The 22,585-nt window shown below is 40.3% G+C and overlaps 1 protein-coding gene across 4 annotated transcripts in view; it reads left to right on the top strand.

Annotated features, from left to right (window-relative positions):
• The window catches only part of LOC137195356 (probable E3 ubiquitin-protein ligase HERC2), a 335,566-nt gene that overhangs the window by 70,025 nt on the left and 242,956 nt on the right, over positions 1-22,585 (top strand). The gene's annotated exons all lie outside the window — the stretch shown is intronic.

Raw genomic sequence — 22,585 nt, 5'->3', positions numbered from 1 at the left:
AGCTCAACAAACTAGAACAGAAATACAGTTTGAATATGATTTTATTTTCAGCAAGACAGGACTCTTTCCCCTACCATGATCACCACTCTTTTTCGTGTAATCTACTCTAAAGCCACTAGAGGGAGCTTACATTATACTGTGTCCTTTGCCAGGAATCTGTTTTATAGTGCTGTTGCTCCAGTAGGGAGGTATAGTCCTTCGAATATATCCCATCTTGTCCCTTAGTACCCTCAAATGTCCTACAGAGTCAATCATGTTTTTGACAATGTAGAGACTGTAGCCTCCAACCTAGACAAGAGACAAAGAGATGACTTGGTATTAGGCGTGTGCCTTCCTTCAAACAAATACAATAATTGCTTCTCATGCGTTTGTGTGTGAACACAGATATCTGCTAGTGTGAATCTCTGTGTGCATGCGCGGAGGTGATAATTCTACAGTTGTTCAGAAGCTTGAGCAGGGTGTATAATGACAATAATAGAGAGCATGCCTAGGCGTGCTTTCAATCTGCTCCCCAAATGTAATGAGTCTGGGCAGAAGTCTGGTCATCCCAACTTGATCAAAAACGGGAGGAAATCTGCAAATGATTTATTATATCCTGTGGAGATTCATCAGTTACACATGTCAGAATGATGCTGAGCTGAAAATTAAAAGGCATCTTTCATCACCATTATTTTCTTAATATAGACGGAAAGTGGGAGCATGAAAGCAATTCAGTCAGGACAGAAGAGGAAAACTGTTTTTTTAACCTTTATTTATTCAGGGAAGTTTCACTGAGAGGAAGCCTCTCTTTTGCAGAATTGCCCTGATTTCTGGTCCAATTTTAATCGATTGCATTTTATTTTGTCTTTATCAATCTAAATTATTGTTTTATTTTGGGCATTCTCCCAAGAAAAAAAAAGAGATGATTTACAATAATATAAATAATGTTTATACAAAATATAAACATTGCTTCATCTTGAAATCAGAATATATACATTGTAATTAAAATAAGCAGTTAAGGACCACATATTGCACATTATTTAATTCACTAATTTGGGTGTGCTCATCACCAAATCAAACATGTGACCTTACTTAATGAACCATTATTAGTTTTTCCAATTTGCGCACATCCTCCAGATACACATACAGTATATTCCTACCTTGAGTGCACCTTTGCCCTCTTGCATTTTATCACCCCGCAGAAGACTAATGCATATTGCCAGTTAATCATATTTTTTTGGGTTCTTTCCCTCCCTAATAGGAGCGGGGTGACATGACAGCTGAACTGAGTCCCAGAGTTGTCCTGCTATAACATTACATGATCTTCCCTCTCACGTTACTAAAACAGGCTTGGCTGATGAGATTCACTGTACTCTGCGCTTCTCCTCTCCTCCACTACTCCTGGCCTTTTCTTGTGACAGGGCTGCCGATGATACAGATCCGCTGTGACATTTTACATTGTGCTCCCTAATTGCAGCAGCTGATAGTGGGATAGCTCACGATACAGCTGCATATTTCCTCTTTTTTTCTACCCTTTGGCTTTTTTCCTTTTTCTTCTTTTTTTTTTTTTTTTTTTTTTTTTTTTTTAAGAGGTGGCTAGCATAGGGTGGGGTATTGGTTTCGACTTATTGCATTGTTCACATGTTGTCTGATGGTATGCCATTAGGTGTTTCTCCCTGATATAAAACTCTATCTGCCATAGCTCTTTGTTGTATGCAAAATACATTAATTTAACTGAAACTTTGAAATGGATCTTTTTTTTTTTTTTTTAATTGTAAAACCTTTTCTCCAACATTTACATAAGCAGTATTTGTGGGCCAAAATGTCCTTTCCACCCTTTGCTCTGGTTTTGTGTCTCCCACAACATGCGGCTCCCAAACTGAAAGCCAGAATAAACCTGTGTGACAGATGTAGCTCTAATTATACAGTTGTTTTAAGACTGTCAGGTTGCAGCGAAAAGGGAGCCAGCCATTTGGGGAAGTGAAGGAGGAGGGTATAGAGTAGGAAGAGAGGGGGTAGAGGGGGACGGTTTGATGGACGGACATTGTAACACCAGCATCTGGTGATGGCTGCAGCTGCCGTATCATTTTCCCACCGCCAGCTTGCCAGCTAAATAAATATTGCCACAATCTCTCTTGTACTAGCAAGTGTAAATTACTTTAACACGTCAATAACTAGTTTACAATGATGTTTTTTCCTGCCATTTCAGAACATATATTGATTTCACATTGCTGTTAAATGGCATGAGCGTTGTTTCCCTCAACCTGCACTTTGTTTTTCACATAGTCTCTCAATGAACTTGGCAGGAACTGGAGAAAAAAGGGAAGAACTGTATTGATCATGCAGTTATCTTACTTTTGCACTCTATCACTAAATGCATAATTCAATTCATTATATTGAGTTTAGTGTCTGTTATGATAACAAATATTACATATGTGTGTTCAATGGTGAGAGCAAGGGTCAGATTTGTGTATTTTTCTTGTCTTTTTAAACTGTTGATATGTGCTTATGTGTGGGTATATGCTTGTTGAGCCACAATATCTAAACTGTTCACATTTTGAGGGTCGCTGTCTCACCATTGTCATCATGCTTTTGGTGGACGAAGAAAACCTCAGAAAGGGATAGTGCGGATTTATCCCTTTTCATGGTCAGGTATGCAACTTGCATACACTGAGAATGGACTTTTCAGTGAAGTAGCAAACATGTTGCATCCAGCATTTCATCTTTTGAAATGAAAAATATTTGCATTTTCACAGATTCTATATTTTTCAAGGGAGCAATGTTAAGAATTTCTAAATGGGGTTTTTTTTTGTGAAAAACCATATCAGTCTTCCTCAATAATAAAGAGATAATTAATTGAGGAAATTGATTCAGTAAGAAACAGTAATATACATTTTCTGTGTGTGTTGTGTGTCAAAATAGACAAAGAAACCATAGAATATACAGTATGTAGATGCCTCATACTCGTGTCTTGTGTTAATATGCATGTGTGTGCGTTATGAAGTAGGAGCATGCATGTGTGTGCACCCATGAAGCGCCTCTGCAGCCGTGCTTACACTTCTACATTGTGTCTATTTTCATTCATACGGGCTCCTCCTCTCGAGGACAGATGTTGGGAAACCCACAAAATCAGAGCTGAAGCTGCACTATAATCACTGCGATTTTAATCAAGGTCTCGCATTGTGACCCACTTATTTTCTCACAGTGCTGATTGCACTGTAGCGCAGTGACGACGAGCATTACAAAACTGCAGCCAGTGATTAACCTTCACATCATATACATGTTGCCTAACCAGCATACAGTGAACCCTAATCCCAAAATTATACCCACTTGGACTGGAAAACCTCTCTCTTTGTCAAATTTAAACATTTTCCTCCCTCGTCCACCCAGCTTGATATGATTAAATGATGATGCTTGCTTCCTGCACATGAGCAAATTGAGGTACTGTATGTCTGAGTGTGTAATACTCAAACAACATATTTCAGTCAGACAGGATAATATTTGTCCTTTTGGGGGGAACGTGTAGGCACACTCTTTGACTTACACATTGTTTTCTCTTCAAATTAAAGGTATTCAAGAAATATACAAATAGATTACACACACATAATTCTGTTGTAGGCTTTTCTTAGGATAAAGAAATATTCTGACCTTCTTAGCCATTTTCACCAATATTATAATTTTCACATCAGTGATGATAAAGCAGATTGATTATTCTCATTCTCATGCTTCAACACCATTTAATTGTGTAGCCAGAACACTCCAAGTTGAGGTCAGCAGGGCTCTTACTCATTTACACAGACACACACACACGCACACACACACAAATTCCTTTTTCTTTCTCTCACAGACGCTCTCACTCCTCAAAGGGCCCCCCAAAACATGTCCAGACTGGAATTTGCACACACAAACACACACTGTGCCCCATCTCAGTCCCATACCACTTATTCCTTCAGCATCTCAATTAATACCCCTTAGGAGGCATAGCACCCTGCAGAGTCACAGAGACTCACTGTGGTGGTGGGTTCTCCCTATGAACGTTCACCAAAGATGCTGCAGTGCTTTAATTTTTAACCATATCACTAAACTATCACTTAACTCCTTCTAAGTCTTAATCAACACCAATATATTAAACACATTGCTTCATGAGCAGTTGTCAGATAACATGTGCATGTATGTGCCTGTGTTTGTGCCTTTGCATTTGAAAGTCCAATTTTTACCCCTTATGAGAACTCAGGGGCTTAGATTCTATTTCGGCTGATGTGCTTTGTGGTGAATATATACTATACAGGTATTGTCTCTCAGCTGTTAAAGACAGGACATAAAAACAATCTTCTTTATTACATAAGCAGATAAAACCACTGAAGGGCCTGTCCCTGAATGCCAACAACATGCTTACGGTGGTTTAAGAGGATGGAGTGATTGACTGTATTGAAGGCAGCCGAGAGATCTAAAATAATTAAAATAGTGTTGTTTCCTGAATCTAAAGACAAGAACAAATCATTTGTCACCCTCAGGAAAGTAGACTCTGTGCTATGGAGCACCCTAAAACCTGACTAAATTTGTCCGGCATGCTGTGTTTGTCTAAGAAGGAGATAAGCTGAGAGAAAACTACCTTTTCAAGAATTTTGGAAAAAAACAAGAGCTTTGAGATTGGTCTGTAATTATCAGGATCAGACAGATCTAAGTTAGGTTTTTTGATCAGAGGGTGAATGACAGCATGTTTAAAGCAAGCTGGAACATAGCCATAGACCAGAGAGCTATTAATTATTGATAAAATGCTAGACTCAACAGTGTCCAGCACTTCCTTAAGTAGGCATGAGGGAATAATGTCTAAGGGACATGTACTAGGGTTCATATGTGAGATAATATGTGTCAAAGAGGAGAGAGAAATTGCTTCATGACAATTTGTGACTGCAGGGTTGAGTACTGTATTTATAGTATTAAATAAAACTTTGGGTCTATGGGCATGTTTGAAGATGATGTCAGAAAAATATTTGGTTCTCTCTGCTTTGACACACTGTTGATATTAAGCCAGACAGTATCTCAGATGCTGGTAAGACACTTGGAGTTTATCTTTTTTCCATTTACACTCTGCTCTCCTGCATTCCTACCTAACCACACAAGTTATTGAGTTAAACCAGGGTTGAGCTTTGATTTTTGCTTTTCTAACTTTGCAGTTGAGTCAAAAAATATTGGTGCAAGTGCAACTGAATACTGTGACCAGTTCTTCTGTGCCCAGATCAGCAGGGGGAGCTTTAATGAGAGAAGGCATCTAAGAACTGCCTGGCAGTAAGAAGGGTAATAGACCTGGAATAGTTTCCGCTCAGACTGGGGTTAGGAGCCTGGAAGGGGAGTGAGGTGGAAAACATAATGGGCCAATGATCAGATAAGCTGACCTCATTTATCTGGACATTGAGGACTGGAATGCCAGAAGTTAAGATAAGGTCAAGAGTATGACCATGTATGTGAGTAGGACTCATGACTAACTGGGTAAGACTGAAAGAGTCAATTAAATGTAGAAAATCCCAAATGTGGGTTAGATGGACGGTAAACGTGCATGTTAAAATCAACTAAAATTTAAAGGTTATCAGATTTAGTAGCCAGAAAAGACAGAAAGTCATAGAATTCATCAATTAAAACCTTGTTGAATTTAGGGAGTCTGTATAAAAGTGCACAAAGTACTGGAATTGAACGTTCAATCTTGTATAGCAGTAATTCAAAACTTTTATATATTTGTCAGTTGACATGGGTTTATATAAATGCCAAAAATAACGCCAAATACTCATTCATTCAGAAATCAATATCGTTGGGGAGTCTCTGGGCAGCGCTATTTTGAAATGTGAGTCAATGTCTGTGTCGTTGCCTGGGAAACTCCTGATAGTGTATCTTTTTTTAAGGAATAGGGCAGTGCCTAAGTGAGTGAGTGGTTAAGTGAGAGAGTAAGCGGCAGAAAAGTGATGGTGAATGCGAGTGGAGTAATATCCACAGGAGTAGGCACCTATCTGCTCCCTCCTCCCAGAGCTAGCGTTAGCTGCTATTGTTAGCCACTAGCTCCGCTTGCAGTGTTGTGGAGTCCACACGGTGGCTGCCAGCAGCCAAAAGAACACTGCAACCAGACCCAGCAAGTCTGAGGGTACTTAACTGTAGATCAGTTAAAAAGACTTAAGTCAAACCATCATCCGATATTCCGCAAGGAAATTTTTAAAATATCAAGGGTTTTAAATGGAGTTTGGTGTGTTTGTCAAAGTGACAGCACTGTGGAGAAACCACACCGTTGTTGAGTAAGTCACAGTCATGTTGTCATTGCCATGTACAGCTCTTGCAAACAATTAATAAGTCCAATGACTAAACATCTTTATCTGGTTAAAAGATATAGTTAAACTCGAGCAAGATCTAAAAGTGTGTCGTAAAAATGTGGCTTTAAACAGGATAAAAACTCATTTTAAGAAGGGGCTTGAGGCAGTCAAATGCAACACGGACGCCTTCAGTGGTTTGTCCCATACCTCCAAAACCAACCAGCCTCTGTTTGAATTGATAATGTGTCCTCTTCCTAAGCACCCATCTCCTGTGGAATACCACAAGGCTCCATATTAGGCCCTATTTTGTTTTCCCTATATGTGCTTCCTTTGGGGTCTATTTTCAGAAAATATAATTTACCATTGTTATGTTGACGACACCCAGCTGCACCTCCTGCTGAAACCATGTGATCCATGCAGTGTTAATTCCCTCCTAAATTGCATTGATAATGTAAAATCCTGGATGGCAAAAAACTTCCCTCAGCTAAACCAGAATAAAACTGAGGTCCTAATCTTCGGCCCTGCAGACAACTCTGCAACCACATTCAATGCCCTTGGGTCTCTGTCATTGAATGCAAGAAATCTTGGTGTTATACTTGATTCCGGTTTGAAATTTGATAAACAAATCAACTCAGTTGTCTTTACTGGCTTCTTCCATCTTACATCACTTGCAAAGTTAAAATCATTCCTCTCCGTTAAAGGTTTGGAGACTACAGTTCATGCTTTTATTTCCTCTCGCCTCGACTACTGCAATTCTCTCTGTGTAGGAATCAGTCAGGAATCACTCAACCTATCTTGCCTGCAGCTGGTTCAAAATGCAGCAGTGAGAGATCTCACCGGTACCAAGTAGAGAGACCATATCTCCTCTCTACTGGCCTCTCTTCACTGGCTACCAGTGAAATACAGAATTGATTTCAAGATTCTTTTATTTGTTTTTAAAGCACTCCATGGGCTGGCACCAGGTTACATCTTTGAACTGCTCATCCCTATTCCACCTCCAGACCTCTCAGATCTGTTGACCAATCAAACCATTCCACACACCCAGTTAAAAATCAAAGGTGATCAAACATTCTCAGTTTTTGGCCCTAAATTGTGGAATAGTTTGCTGCTAACGATTAGATCTTCCCCCGTCATTGATATCTTTAAAAGCCATCTAAAGACCCATCTATTTTCTTTAATTGTCATCATGAACACATGCCTGACCACACTCTTTTATTTGATGGTATTTTATTTGTTGTTTGTGCAATGCTGTTTGTGTTGTTATTTTATCTGATTTTCTATCTTATTTATGTCTGTGTTGTTATTTTTATCCTGTGTTTTTGTTTGATTGTAATCATAAATCAAATAATCCCATAATTTAATCTCTCTGTAAAGCACCATAGTTAACATCTGTTGTTTTTTAAATGTGCTCTATAAGTAAATTGACTTGATCTATCCGGAGTTGGACTTGTTCAGTTTTTGCGCACAAATTCGTCCCAATGTCCCATGTTACATTCTCCCCAGGTCGACGGGCAGTCCGCTTGAGCCCTGCATGTTTGCTAATAAGTTATTTCAGTTGGAGTTGAGTCTCCAAGTTTGTGTTAAGAACATAGATAGACTATCAGAGCTACCGTGCGTGACCTCCGGATTGATTCAACTAGCCATCCTCTCTGCCAGGAAAAGCCAACAATCATATATACTCCTCTTCTTCTTCTTTGGTTTTACTGGTGGACTACAAACCAACATTAAAGGTGCATGCCACCACCTACTGTACCGGCGTGTGTAACATCATGCTATTCACAGGCAGGTCAGTTGTCATGTGTTTGTGAGAGAGAGAGAAAGCAAGAGCGGGGTGCGCAGCTCCAAAAATAGAAAATCAATATGTGCCGGGCAATGCTGATATTGTGGCGGGCTGCCACAAATAAATTAATGTATGGGAAACCCTGAAACTATAATTATTGATGTGCTTTTTGATAGCTTGGTAGACTTGGTTTAGAAAGTTGAACTGCTAAAAAGGCAGGGCCTTTTACATTGTATCGCATACCTGATCTGCATCAGTCTCTGTCCCCCTGTCTCTCTCTCTCTCGCTTTGCCTGTTCCTCCTGTTCAGTGGCTAATGGATCGTTGTGGTTTCCACTGCCTGCTCCAGAAACGTTCTCCTGCAGAGATCTCGTAAGAAGTGCCCTCAGCTGGTAACTCCGTCTGCCATTAGGCCTCTCCACACTTTTTATCCCTAGACCTCTGAGACCTCAAACTGCCAAATGAGTTGAATTATGGCCAGTTATGTGGAGTGGACCCAGTGTCACAAGGGAGAGGCCTGAGTCAGTGGAACTAACCACACTCCTGACCATTAAAAGGCAGCCTGACACTGCCTCTTCATCTTCCCCCCTGCTCAAAGGCCGACACTACAAACCCATGTCCCCCAGAGGAGAGACTCAGTACAGCAAATCAACCAATGAGCCAGGCAGCCAGCCTGTCCTGTCAGTCTTGCCAGGCAGGCAGAAAGCAACCAAATCACCAATCTTATCCATACTCTAGCTCCTACATCATTAAAACTGTTAAGTTATTCCTTATTGTTTATGTCCTTTTTGCACCTATTTTTGCCCTATATGTTTACCTGTCTCATCTGTCTCTTATTGTGTTGCTTCCTTCTGTGTTCTTCAATCACCCTCCCTGCCATTTTTCTTTTGTGGCTGAGGTTGCAAGGTTATAACCACACAAGGTTAACTGTAGCAGCTAAAACAAGCATGGTGGCCAAGGCCCCACCTATTGTATGAAGGAGGTCATTTAAGGCTATGTTCAGACTGCAGGCAAAATTGGCCCAAATCCGATTTTTTTTTTTTGCTCATATGTGACTCAGATCTGTTTTTTTTCATAACAGTGTGAACAGCAGAAATCACATGGAATCTGATCTTTTCAATTCTGATTTGGGCCACTTTCATATGTGGTCCTAAATCAGATAACAGGTCTGAATTTTTGCAATACGACCTCAGTCTGAACAGTCGTATCAGAATTCATGTGACTTTTATGTCACTCCAGCCAATACAACCCGACTCCTACATGCTTTCTCAGTGAGATGGGTTGCCTGAACTGAGTGCCTTGCGGCAAGAGTCTTGTGGATATGTGCCGACAGATGTAGTTAAAAGTAGCCCTTGACATCCTGAAATTTTGGATGAAATCTGTTGAAGCCATTCATGTCACATTCCCACCGCTCTGACTCTGCATCCACACACAACTCTGTGCGGAAGTAGTAGCCATTGCTCCACAAAAAGCCATAATTAAAGATTTGGCTCTCTTTCTCCTCATGCCTATCCTCATTACCATGTGCTCACCAATTTGCTGGCTTCCACTGCACATCAGCCTATAAATGAAACCGTAAACTCTGACTTCAGTGGCCTCGTACAACAGCGTGCTGCGTGTTACGTCTTTGTAATTGTTCTTTTGTGCATGCGGGTCAGTTCAGTGACCAGTGATCAGTTCACACTGGAATCTGATATCGGCCACATTTAAAAAAATAATGTGAACAGCCAAACAAAAAAATAAGATCTGAGCTATATATCCGAATTGAGCACTAAGGTTTGCAGTGTTAACGTAGCTTAAGTCAGGCAACCCCCACAAATCCACTCACAACATCAACAGTCACACGGATGCTGATCACACCAGCCTAGGAGACTACAGTTCGCATCCCTCACAGACAGATACAGGACACACATGCACAGACACTTGAACACATGCACACACACAGCACTGAATTTGATCTGTCACAATAACAGGGGCATCATGACATGATGGATACAGCCCTTTTTTCCCTCTTCTCTCCCCCGTTCTGCCTCTCTCTGGTAATCTTGATGCAGTGTGTAATGTTTGTTGTAGCCGGCGGCTGAAATTGAATGAGTGATACAACCAGAGGTGCTGGGATTACCGTGGGCAGAATTGATGCTATCTGTCCAATGATGTGTTATTTTGTGGAAGTGAGGCAACAACCCGGAGAGAGAAATGGCCGCAGCACTCTGTATGATTTTACAGTTTAAGTGGTGAAAGACAAATAGAATAACAGTGATGTGCTAGCAGGGGTTGTAAACGGTTGAATAATTTTCCTCGATTCCAACATTCATTTATCTTTTCTAGAGTCTTTTGCAGTGCTCTGCATGGCAGCTTGAATGCTATTTATCCCTCTAGTCTACTTCCAATTGCTGCATCAGCTAGCTCAGCACCCTTTAGAGGTGAAACAGGTTGTGTTCAGTCTCTACTCTTCTAATAGGGTAAACTCAGAAAAGGGTCAAAGGTAAACTAATGACACCTGCAATGGATGCTTCTTCCTGGAAGTCTAAGCTAAGGCTGAGCAGGGGCTGTACTTGTGGGAATAAAAGTGTGCTGCTTTGAGAATGAGCAGGCTGCATCTGGGTCAGACGCTAACCGTTGGAAATACTAAATTCAGCTCTTTTTGCTGGTTTGGGGCATAAGCTGAAGGTCCCGGGCTATTGTTGTGGGGTCAGGTTCAAGCCATCCAGATTGCTAGAGCAGCTGACAACCATTCATCAAAAATTCAGCAACAGATCAGCACCGTATTACTGTAAGGTTATGCTTAGGTAGGTTACAGGCTTTGGACAAAACCTTTAGATGCCACTTTTAATTGTTGGGAGACATGGACAATGTTGTGAATGCATATTGCTGTTTATGTAGGTCATTGTTTTCTTTGCTTCCTTTTTCTTCAATAGGAGACGTTGGCAGCCAATAAAAGAAATTGACTAATTCTTTTTAACGAAAATTGCACATAGATGTCAGTCAAGGAAAAACAGGCACCGATTTTGGAATCAATTCAACAATTAACTCTAGCGGCTTCAACATTCACCTCTACTTTTGGCTTGTAACTCTTGTGTAACTTTTTTTCCCTAGTTCATGATGAGTCCAAAAAATATAGTCTGGTCAGGTTCAGCTAATTAACTTGGCCACTCATTTGAGCAGTCCAGTCTCTTCTATAATGTTTTTTTTTTTTTGCAATTATGTCAATTATGTTTTTGCTTTGCAATTTTTCTTTTTTACTTCAAAACTACCTTCTTATGATAACATAATGCTGTACATATAATTTAGTTGCTTACTCACTTGCTTTTTGTATTTGCAACTAGTCTCTCCTCCTGCCTCTCTTACAGTATATATTTTTGTTTGGTAATTGTAGGTTTTCAGGCTGGCGGAGAAAGACTGCGCTGTTGGCTTTGAGGGAAAAATTTAATAAGAAGGGCTATTTTTCTCCCCTATGTAAACAGCTGGCAGCATCCCATGCTTGCACAATTAATGGGCATCTAATTGGCAATAATCAGTTTTACTTAAGCAAATTTAAAATAGGCAGTTGCCCCTAGAACAAACAGCTGTTGGTGGAACCTTCTGGCAACATAGCGTGGATGCTTGAGGATGTGGCTGATCAATGCCTACAGGAGGTGGTCCATACATGAACACTTAGATACCCATACCCATACCTAGCACACACATGTAAGCTTTTCCATCAAAATTCATCAACAGTGCCAGAGGATTTATGTACATAGCCTACAGGTACATTGATGCATGAATCAACCTGCATTGCACTTGATTATTGCCACGTATGTTGAGCTTAAATTGGACTTTGTTGTATCATAGTTTCCATTTTTGGTTCCTCTAAGTTTTTCCAAATTGTCCTCTGTGACATTCAGTTAAACAAAAAGCACCAAGGTTGTGTTTGGGTGCACTTGTTTGGATAGTTCATATATTTAATGCTGACATCTTCATCTTTCTCATAATGACAAAGATGTTTAAAGTTTAGCTTCATACTAAAGTACTTCTGACGAGCTTCTATTTAGTTCAGCTAATTTGTCAGGCTGAGGTCAGCAAACAGTCACTATGTCTTGGTTTTTTTGTTTTTTTTTGCCTTTGTGCTAGACTGTCCTGACTGAATAGTTTTGAATTGAAGGTATATTGATTAAAGTGTACTATATGAAACACATAGTAAACCAGGTTGTTGCTCCATATTGTGGGGTTTTGAAAAAAAAATACAAGAACACTTTAATTCAGTGGAAGTCACGCAGGAAGTGAATGAAGTACCATATATGATGTCAAAAACGTCACTTAAAGAGATGAGTATTTGTGCTTTAGTTACAGAGGAAGTATTTAAGCTTTAGTTAAGGAGAGAGACAGTATTATATATTTACAATGATGATTTCTTTATTGAGTCATGGACATTTCAGCTGTATTGTTTTTAGGATACTTACTACTTCTAAATGAGTCCTCTTTGACAACTTCTAAGGTCAGACGTCTACAATGTGAATCTAGAGTTGTGGTTTCATTTGACTGAAAGCAACCCATGATTCAATAATAAAATACTATGGAAAAGGACAGTACTGGCAGGAAGGATAGAGCCTTACGGCCGGCAGACAAGTAGGCAGTAAGCAATGAATTAAACACAATATTGTGCTTTGCTGTATAACTCATGTGGCCGGGAGTTAGTCAGACTGAAAGCCAAATAGGACATGTAGGAAAAAAAAGTGTAAAACTCTAGTTCATTTGATAAAGGTACAGTGAAAGTCTCTTCAACATTGGCTTTGGGGCTTCTAATGTAATGTACAAATTAATTTACATGATGAAGTCTCTTCTGCTTTAAGCCTTTCCCCTGATGAAAGGTGGAGTGAGTGTGGGGAAAGAGGGAGAGAATTGAGTGTGTGGGATGCTGAAAAGTAATGTCAAACAGGCTGATTGTGAGAAGGGAATGGATTAAAGGCATTGTTTGAGATGGGAGACGAGGTGCTTTCCATACCACTGGCTGCCATCTTATCTCGCCCCCCAACAGTGGTCTAATCTGTTGGTCTAGCATGCCTGAAAATAATTTCTATCCGTCAGACAGACAATAGAGCTGCCACCTTGTTCGGCATCACGGATTACTGTACTGCGCATCCTGTCCCGCCCCTACATAGACCCCTGACAAAGGACTTAATTGAATATCCGTCCATGGCTAATTTGTGTGTGTTCCATGTGGGAACATGCGTAAACACAAGCTTAAAGTCCATACAAAAACACAGACTTGTTTTCACAGTTAGCACATGCAAGTGCCGGTAAATACACGCGCACACACGCACACACACACACACACACACACACACACACACACATACATACAGACAAAGCTGTGTGCAGATACGCCCTATAGGAATTTATTTTGAGGTTACTTGTTCATTTAGTCTGATGTTGAAAGTCAGGAATTATTGCTTCCAATCCTTATGGCTGAACTGTAAACAAATTGAATGGACCGGATTCAATTAACTCTGTCTAACCTAACATATAATTACATGAAAGCACAGAGTGAGGAGTGGGAGATAATGGAGTTTTTTACCCTTGAACCTTAACCCTACTTTTCCCATTTGTTTATCAAATTAATTTAAGCCAGTAGATTTGTTATGCATGGGCTTAAATACATATAATCACCCATTTTAGCTTCACATTACATTTATGCTTGAGCTAATTAATCCTCAATGTTTATCATGCATAAACAGTGATGGATTTTCATTATATATCTACAGAAGTAAGCGTCTCTTAAGTTTTATCAAAAATGTTAATTATTTAGTGCCATCACTATTTACCCGAGGTCCAAAGTCACATCCTGTCATTGGTGAATGACATTGAATGACACTGAATGACATTGGTCTTAATTATGGCATGTTGATGGCTTATTACTGAGAATTTGTTGCACTTAAAAAAGAGAAATTGACAAAAAAATCCTCATCAGTTTAAAGAAATTTAAATAACAAATTATTTTTTCTGAGAATCTTGAATTTAGTCAGTGGAAAACCACCATGTGACCATGTTTTGTCAACTGAGCAGCATGTCTGTATAGGTTTTCTGAAATGACAGCTGTGCTTCATCTCATATGATGATGTGTTAAACAAAACACTGCCCACATGTTTGCCTAAAACTAAGTAGCCCTTAACTGCTTGGACAGACAGCAGGCTGTTGCTCTTTATGTATTTGTTTATTTTCAAGATAAGGGGCCTCTTTTATGGATAAGCAGCTGATGCTCCCGCTCTGTCAAGCTGGGACAGGCTGAGGGAAGATAAAATAGAGTCTGTTAATCTGGTGCTGGTGAGCAGAGAGAGCGATGTTATTGACCTACGCTGGCAGCAATGTGTTTCAATTATACACTGCCATCCATTTGTCAGGCAAGCGGAGCGATGGGGGGGACACGGAGTTCAGGCCTGGGTTAGAGTCATTCTCCATCACTTATGATGTGTCTTTGGAAAGCACTTTAATTGAATTACCCAATTTATTCTTCAAGCAACAATGCCCTGGCCCAGACCCATGACGTGAGACAATTAGATACAAGTTTAAAATCAGGCAGTTTGCATACTTCATCTTTTCATGGTGTACACAGGGCCGGAGACAGCTAACTTATGGTGACTTTCTTCCCTCTTCATCCTGAATGAATTCTATCAATGTTAATGTGAGTGGAGTGACTCTATCATGACAATTTTATCTTACACCTTCTTTAAGACAATTTGACATACAGCTTTATGAACCCTGTAATATGGAAAGTGGAGCTGCCTGCTTATTTCTACTCACCCATGTGCACCATGTGTGTGTATTTTGTAATTTGTCAGTAAAGAACTCCCAATGCTTAAATAGGCAATTGAGACTAATGTATTGTAACTTAAAGATAATTTTGTAGATGTACAAGCATTTTAGTTTTGACCAATGTTGAAACTTTCAAGGGATCGTTGCTAATTCATGCAATCCATCATAGTGCACATATGAAATGCACTCTGCGTAGAAAAGTTGGCTTCTGAGTTACGAAATGTCTACATCTGTCTTTCTAGTTTAACAAATGCTGCATGTGCAAGACACGTCGTCAAAACTAGAGTGCACTGGTTCACTTGAGTTTTTCCCCTTTGTTCACTGATACAATCTTCTAAGCAGATTTCCTTGAATATTTTCCCTGATATTTGCAAATTGCATGTGGTTGAGTGTGATTAATTCTAATCATGTTCAATTTATTCTGGTAGAGCAGCTGGAAGAGGCCTAAGTGTTGTCTGTGTACTGTCTGTGAGCTGTCTGACAAGACAGCCAGGCTGTCGATCACCTTAGCCCCAGTTCCAGGTGTAGGGAAGGTGCTTGTGTCAGATGCACACTGGCCTACTTGCACTCTGGCCCTTACACCTGGCTGTTCACCAAACTCTAATTGTCAATTCATTCATTTTCACCGAGACAACAAGTCTTGCTGTCTGCTCCCACTATCTGTGTCTAATCAACAGTGTTACTCTTCCAGTATCTCCACAGCTCATCATGTTAAGGGCGAAGAATAGTGGATACAAATGTACTCTCTATAAGCATGAAATGTACACCAATTATGTTAATTTGCAGTGTTGCAGATGGCCCGGTGTTGATTGCAGCTTTAGGATCAGAAGAGGCAGTCTGAAATTTGAACGTGGGAGTCACGTGATACTCATTACTGCACAACCTCAAACAAATATCCTTTTGTCACTTGTCATCCATCTGTGCTTGACTGTCTTTGACAGATAAGACTATGCAGAACTCTAGGCAGCTAAAGAGTTGCAAAACAAGTAACAGTGAAACTCTAACCCTAGTTTTAATTGGCAGTTCCCTTCTTAAGCTGAATTTGGGTGTGTTTTCATGACAATTAACATTGTAAGTAATATAATGTGTAATGTCTTTTACAAAGTAATCACACAATAAATACACAACCTATATGCAAGGAAACTATAGACTAAACAAGTAATCCCTTGTCTCAGTGGCTAGTTACCCATTACTGCCTTTGAACAAGTGCTACAAAAAATATCAGAATCCAAAACAGCAAATCCAAAACATTTTAATCATTATTGACCATTTCCTCTAAAAATGACAATGCATAAACATATCTGTTCATGCAAGCAGAATAATGACAGTAATAAAATCATTGAGATATACGCTTTTGATTTTTTTTGTGTCATCATCCCTTGACGGTTTACCTCATTGGGACATGGATAGCTATCCACTCCCAGTGGGCTGGCTCCAGGGGCAGGAGAATCCACTCCAAATGCCAGTCCTCTATGGGAACTGTGACATTCGAAGTGTGCCAAGGTGTACTGTGTGTTAGGAAAGCATGTGCAGTCAGCTGTAAATTCATCATCATCATCAGCCATGATGCTCTTTGTTCCAGCTATTGAGGCAGGTCTGTTTAGCCCCCTTCTTCTTTTGGACCATGCTAAAGTGAACCCATGCTGATGTTCAAATGAACATTTCATAAAGCCATGGCTATTGAACTCTGGAGACAGAATATAGCCTTAAGTCCTGCAACCTTTGTGGCAGGGGGTTCCTGCCAGGCATGATTCCTGTTTAGTGAATAAGTGGGGTAATTATGGTGCGGTTGGGGCTGTGCAGCAAATGTCACCAGCAGATAAACAGTAGGAGCAACCCCTCCATAAAGGCCTGATTTATCCAACCTGGACCTCCTGTAGCCTGCAGATGAATCAGGAGCACTTGGGTGTAAAAAAACAAACTAGTTTCTCTTGATTTCACTGGAGTTCAAGGATGCATATAATTGGAGAAACAGTAGTTAGTAGATAAGGCCCCAGGTTAAACCTTACTTTGTCACACCAAATCACTCATGCTGGTCTGAAAGGAAGATGTTAGTTTGATCTGTGAATGCCATATCAAGGATATTGTGAGTGTATACATTGTTGAGAATGAAATCTTTCATGGTGAATCAAAGTTGTTCCAAAAGCTAACACACATAGAAAATGTAACTTCTTTATTCATGTACTACTAACGGGCAACAACAGGTGTATAATAATCTCTCACACTTATGGTTTTATGTGATGCTATTATGGAGTGTGAATCTTAAACTTCTCAATTCCTTGTCCCCTCCTCGGTATCTCTGATTGGTGGATGAAACCACATCAATTGCACTCCATTAAAGAGTGCCCACTAACGCGTGACTGCAGGGCGGCCTTTATAACATCATGAGCCTGGGGAAATGGGAGAGCCAGCGAGCATCATTCCATTACCTGCTGAAATGGATGCCCCTGTATCTCCTCCTTGATTAGCTTTGTCTCGAATAACAATGATAGCTTTAAGTGTGTCTAATTGAGGCCGGGCTCACCCTCCCCCTCTGTGTGAAAGTGCTTACTCATTTTGTCTGTCCTTTTAATAATTACATTATCATTTTACACCCCTGCCGGTTCCTTGGGAAGTGGGCTGGCGCTTGTGTTGAAGTGAAAGCTCATTATTGGAGCTGAATTATGTGCAGTTTATTGATCCCCATGGTGGATTATGGTGCTCTAAGTTAGTCTAGACAGAATAGTTAGCCAGATGACAGAGAGGAAACATAGAGGCCCCAGGGGAAAGATCCCTGGGCTCAGTTAGCAATTAATGCCTGCCAGGTAATGGAATTTAAGTTTACACTAAATCCACCAATGCCTTGACATTTGAAGTGCCGTATAAAAAAACATTAGCCTAATGAGACGGTCGAGACCAAGGGAGGCATTCTTTTACACACTGTTTCTCTTAGACCTTTCTCTTTCCTTCTTCATTTTCTAATTTCATTTTATAGGAGACTACAAATGCCATTCTATCACTACCCCATTCTAATGCTCTAATCACTTAACACTAAAACTTCACACTGGAAAAGTATAGTGTATAGTGATGCTTTTTAGATTTGTGTTTCGTTTCTTGATAGCCCTGGAGCAAGTTTGATTGATAGGCTTTAGTTGGGTCCATTTTCCAGACAGGCTTTGCTAATCTCCATCGTAGGCTGGGTGAGGTTGTTTGTGTGATAAAGCGCACAATGAGTGGGGGAAAGGCCAAAGTGCTGAGTAAGAAGCCAACCAGGACATTCATCTCTATAAAGCCAAGGGTCCGTTTTAAAGCCATCTATCATTATCTTGATGAACACGCCACATTACCAACAGCATTGCCTCCCTGCTATCCATGGCCAGCAGCTGTTTGTCCTTCAGTGGACTCATGAGAACTTCAGTCACATGTAGAGGGGTGGAGTGTGTGTTTTTACACCAGGGTTAGGGCTGGGTACCATTTGAAAATTACAAGAAAACAAAGTCTTGTTTTAACACAAAGCAGTTCTTTTTTGAAATATTACTTTAGGAAATTTCAATAAATCATTTTTTTTAAATTTAATAAATGAAGCCAAAGTTCTCAAATGTTAAATATCTAAAAACAAGAACCACCTAAAGAAAATGGTCTAAGAGACTGTAGGCCATTTTTTAAAAATTAAATTGGAAACTTTCTGATTGAAGAGTAAGATCACAAATCTGACCAGACAGTCAACTTGACAGTTTTCAATAATTGGTGCTACAGGCACTTTGGTTGGTATCACAAAAGTTCTGAGGTTCACTATCCGGTCTAAGTGTGGGTGAAAAGAGAGTTGGACATTTACTTTTATACAAAGTGGATTTACCTTTTGATAAAATCCCTCTTCTCCCCATTTTTAACTGAAAAAGAAAATGTCTTCACTTATATGTGTTGGGGTTTCAGACACACACAGACACTTACATACACGTTATTGGGGCAGGCTGCCAGTTCAAAGGACGGCCTTAATGAAAAATACTGGATAGTCGGGCAGTGTGCTGCACCTGTTAAAGCAGCCTTGTACATCCTGGGAGTGAGACAGGGAGCCAACAACTTTACCCCATAATGAGGCCAATATCTAGCTCAAAGCCTTTCTGTGCCTTTTGTGTGGTTTACCGTGTCCTTGGCTCATAAGCCTTGATAATGTTGGTAAATACATACAGGGGCATGGATAAACTGGGCTGTAATCCACCCTACCTCTAGATGGAAGAGGAAGAGAGCAATGCGGGGGGAGAGAGCGGGGAGAGGAGAAGAGAAGAGAAAGAAGCAGCTGATTATACTGGTTTTACTGCTCCTCTGCCGACCTAGAAAAACACAGCAGCCCTGACCTTGCATAGCAGAGCCCTTATATATCTAATGATCTCTGAGTACCTTAATGATACAATGTGTTCTCTCTCCCACTCTTTCCCTCCATTTTGCCTATCCTTCTTTCATGCTGTTCTCTCCCTATTCTCTCTCTTTTAGCACAAGCTTGTGCACACGCATGCTAGTCCACACACACACACACACACACACACACACACACACACACACACACACACACACACACACACACACACACACACAAAATACACAGCCTTGAAAAACCCAGTCAGCAGTTTGGGCTAGGAGTCTAGCAAATGAGCTGTCCTATTGAAATAGAAAGGAGAGTTCTCTGTGCGGCAGAAAATGCTGCTATGGCAAGCCTTACAGAAGAGGGACAGAGGGGAAATTATATGTTGGGACAAAGAAACATGAGAATGCCCTTTCACTACAAATGTACCAATTTATAGTACATTTAGACGGAGCAGATTACATGCATTTCTTCCATACTTTATTACTCTTCTACCTTTTTTTTCTTAACCTCCCCTACATCTTATTTCATTATCATTCTTAAATACCACTCAGTGCTCCAAGTGCTGTAAGATTGACAAAAATGTCCAACTCAAAAAATTTATTTTTCTCATGGATTCAGTGTTCTTCCTTTTCCTTCTAGGTACTCCATTGGTGTGAATATTCTCAGTGTGGTTGGACTCCTGCAGTTTGATGGCGGCTCAGCTTTATTGCATCAAAGATGTCTAACCAACCATAGTACCTTCCTACATTTTTAAAGCCGGGTGCTGATTACTGTGTAATAGTCTCTTATCCCCATAAGAGGAGTGTATTTTTAGACGTGGTGGATCTTAGACTCACTGATCAAGTAGCATCATACATCATAATCTGCAACTTTATACAGCTGTTGCAGATGAAACAAACATTTCTTAAGTCTTAAAGCTGTTACCTTCCCCGCCCATTTTGTCCCCGCTTCCAATGGCTTAAGTCATTCATTCTTGCCATTTAATTCCCTCTCTTTAACCACTTATGGCATAAACCTCAATTTGGTCCTGGTATTCACCCCTCTAGCTCTGTCCGCCCAATTAAGATTCCATTCTGCTCTGAATGGGAATGTTAAGATGGAGGGTTATCACTGGGCTTCTGTAGGCTCACCCAATGAAACACCTATAGTGACCTCTCTGATTTACCCAATAGGGGTCCCTTCCTCCCCCGATATCCCTCTCCCCCTCATGACCATCTCGTTGTGTGGTCCCCTCTCTTCAGTTCTCTCATTACTCTTTGCGTGAAGGCCTGGGTGATGGGTGGCAGGGGAGGAGCGGGGTGCTTGCGGAGGAGGGCTTCTGTCCCCGGATGAGTGAGTGTGGATAAGAAGTTGTTTGAATTCATAATTGTGCTCTTGTGAAGAAGGAGATTTGTAAAGCAAGGCTGGGTTCATTGTGTGGCTGTGCAAGTCCGGTGGAGGGTGCGAGCCGCTCAAAGCTAATGTAATCTACGCTATTAGAGAGGGTTAATTAGCTGCTGAACTGGAGCCTGAAGAGCATGCAGAGAAGGGTAGACACAGGGAGTGAGACAGAGCGAGAAGGAGGGCGGGCAGTAGGGATAGAGAGGTCTTCAGGGAGTCATTAGAGACTGCTTGTTGTAATACAGCCACACAGTCAATAAGGCTACTCCTCTGAGGAGTAGAAGAAAGGCAACGAAAAGAAATGGAGGGAAAGGGAGTCTCACGCCATGAAAAATGGCGTGAAACTCCCCAACATGTGTCCAGCTCTGCCACTGGACACATGTTGGGAAACCTGAGATGACTTTGGTGGCTTCATTTTTCATCAGCTACAATGAAAAGGCTATTTTAGTAATAATTTCACCTGTTATCCTTGGAAATATACATCTTATAATACAGTACCACCACTTTTCACACTGTAAAACATAATTTGATAATCATGGACTTAAACATTTTTTACTTTTGAAAACAATCCCAAATATACATGAAATGTCTTGACTTGTTGGGAATGACTCTTCACAATCTTTATTTTTTTTCTATGGATCACTCATTGCAGCATCATGAAGTCTGCCTTCCTGTTAGCACTGACCCTGTGAGCTACAGTATTAGGCCACATCAAACTAGGTGTGAAACCAAGAACTTTATTCACTACAGTGATTTCCTTCATATACCTTCATGTGTTGTTAATTCTCCCTTTCCGAGCAAATTGCACTAGATAGAAAATAAAATCACAATTCAAGTCCAAATTCCTGTACTGATCTAATTGAGGATTTTATAATAACCATAATCAATCCTAAAAAAATACAATAGTTAATCCTAAGCACATCCATACTGTAGGCCTTCTCACACGGAGTGAAAAAGATGTTGAATAGCTTTACAACATTACATCGAATACTGATATGAAAGAAAATTACTTCAGTTACACACCAGACATTATAACACAATTATATGGTTAAGATTTGATGGTTGCCCATGAAATGACTCAAAATAGCAACCAGTTCTCAGATGATCTTTTCGAATGTGCTGTGGTTTGTGACGATTCTACAACTTAAGGTCAGTGTGGTTGTGAAAGAACTTCCCTCTAGCACATATGTCTCATATTCTACTTTACACAGTAGTTGTCAACCTTTTGAATACCATGGTACACTTAAACGAAATTTACTAATTCCGAGATACTCACAAATATCATCACAAACATCTCTTTGAATAGTAAAATCAAAATGACATTTTCTCTACTTTGTTTTTGAACTTGCCTTCTATCACCTTGTGTATGTTATATAGTTTGTAATATACAAGGTCTACATAACTCTCTGCTCAAAGTGTTATTTATTTTTCATTATTTCATGCAGGTGGAAATTCTAGGCTTGAAGTAGCTCTAGTGAAGCTCTGCTGGCCTCCTGCTAGCAGTCTATTTGTATTTATCACAGTGTCCTCTAGTAGTCCATCCTATGCTGCCATGGGTCTCTTGTCGCTCTGAGCAAAACTTCACTTAAGATGGGTAGTTAGTGGCTGTTCCCATGGCATTTTAATGCAGATTAATTACTTTCCCTGGCCCAAGCAATCCATTTTTATTTGTTCGTGGATGTTTTTAGCTTTTTCTTGACCTTGGGGTGAAGAAAGAGAGAAAGGAAAGAGAGAGAGGAAGAAAAAAAGCCCTCCACAGTAGACTTATACCCTCAATTTAATAGCAGAGTGAGGTGTTTCTCCAGCATCATCAGATCAATGGAGAGTAAATAGCCCACACTTCTTGTTTCACAGTGCAGTATTGATCTTTTCCTCAGCCTCGGCTTCCCTTTCCCCAGCATCTCGTGTCTTTCAACCCCTGGGACTGTGCTGATTGCCATAGATTGGACAAGCTAACAAGCGCATGATGAGGAACCAGGCTTTCTTTTCTTCTCATAGGCTGTTTCATTTTTTCTTTGTG

The sequence above is a fragment of the Thunnus thynnus genome, chromosome 2, assembly GCF_963924715.1.
Source record: "Thunnus thynnus chromosome 2, fThuThy2.1, whole genome shotgun sequence".
NCBI classification, from domain to species: domain Eukaryota; kingdom Metazoa; phylum Chordata; class Actinopteri; order Scombriformes; family Scombridae; genus Thunnus; species Thunnus thynnus.
Note: the sequence above shows the minus strand (reverse complement) of the source record. Positions and strands in the feature narration are given on the sequence as shown.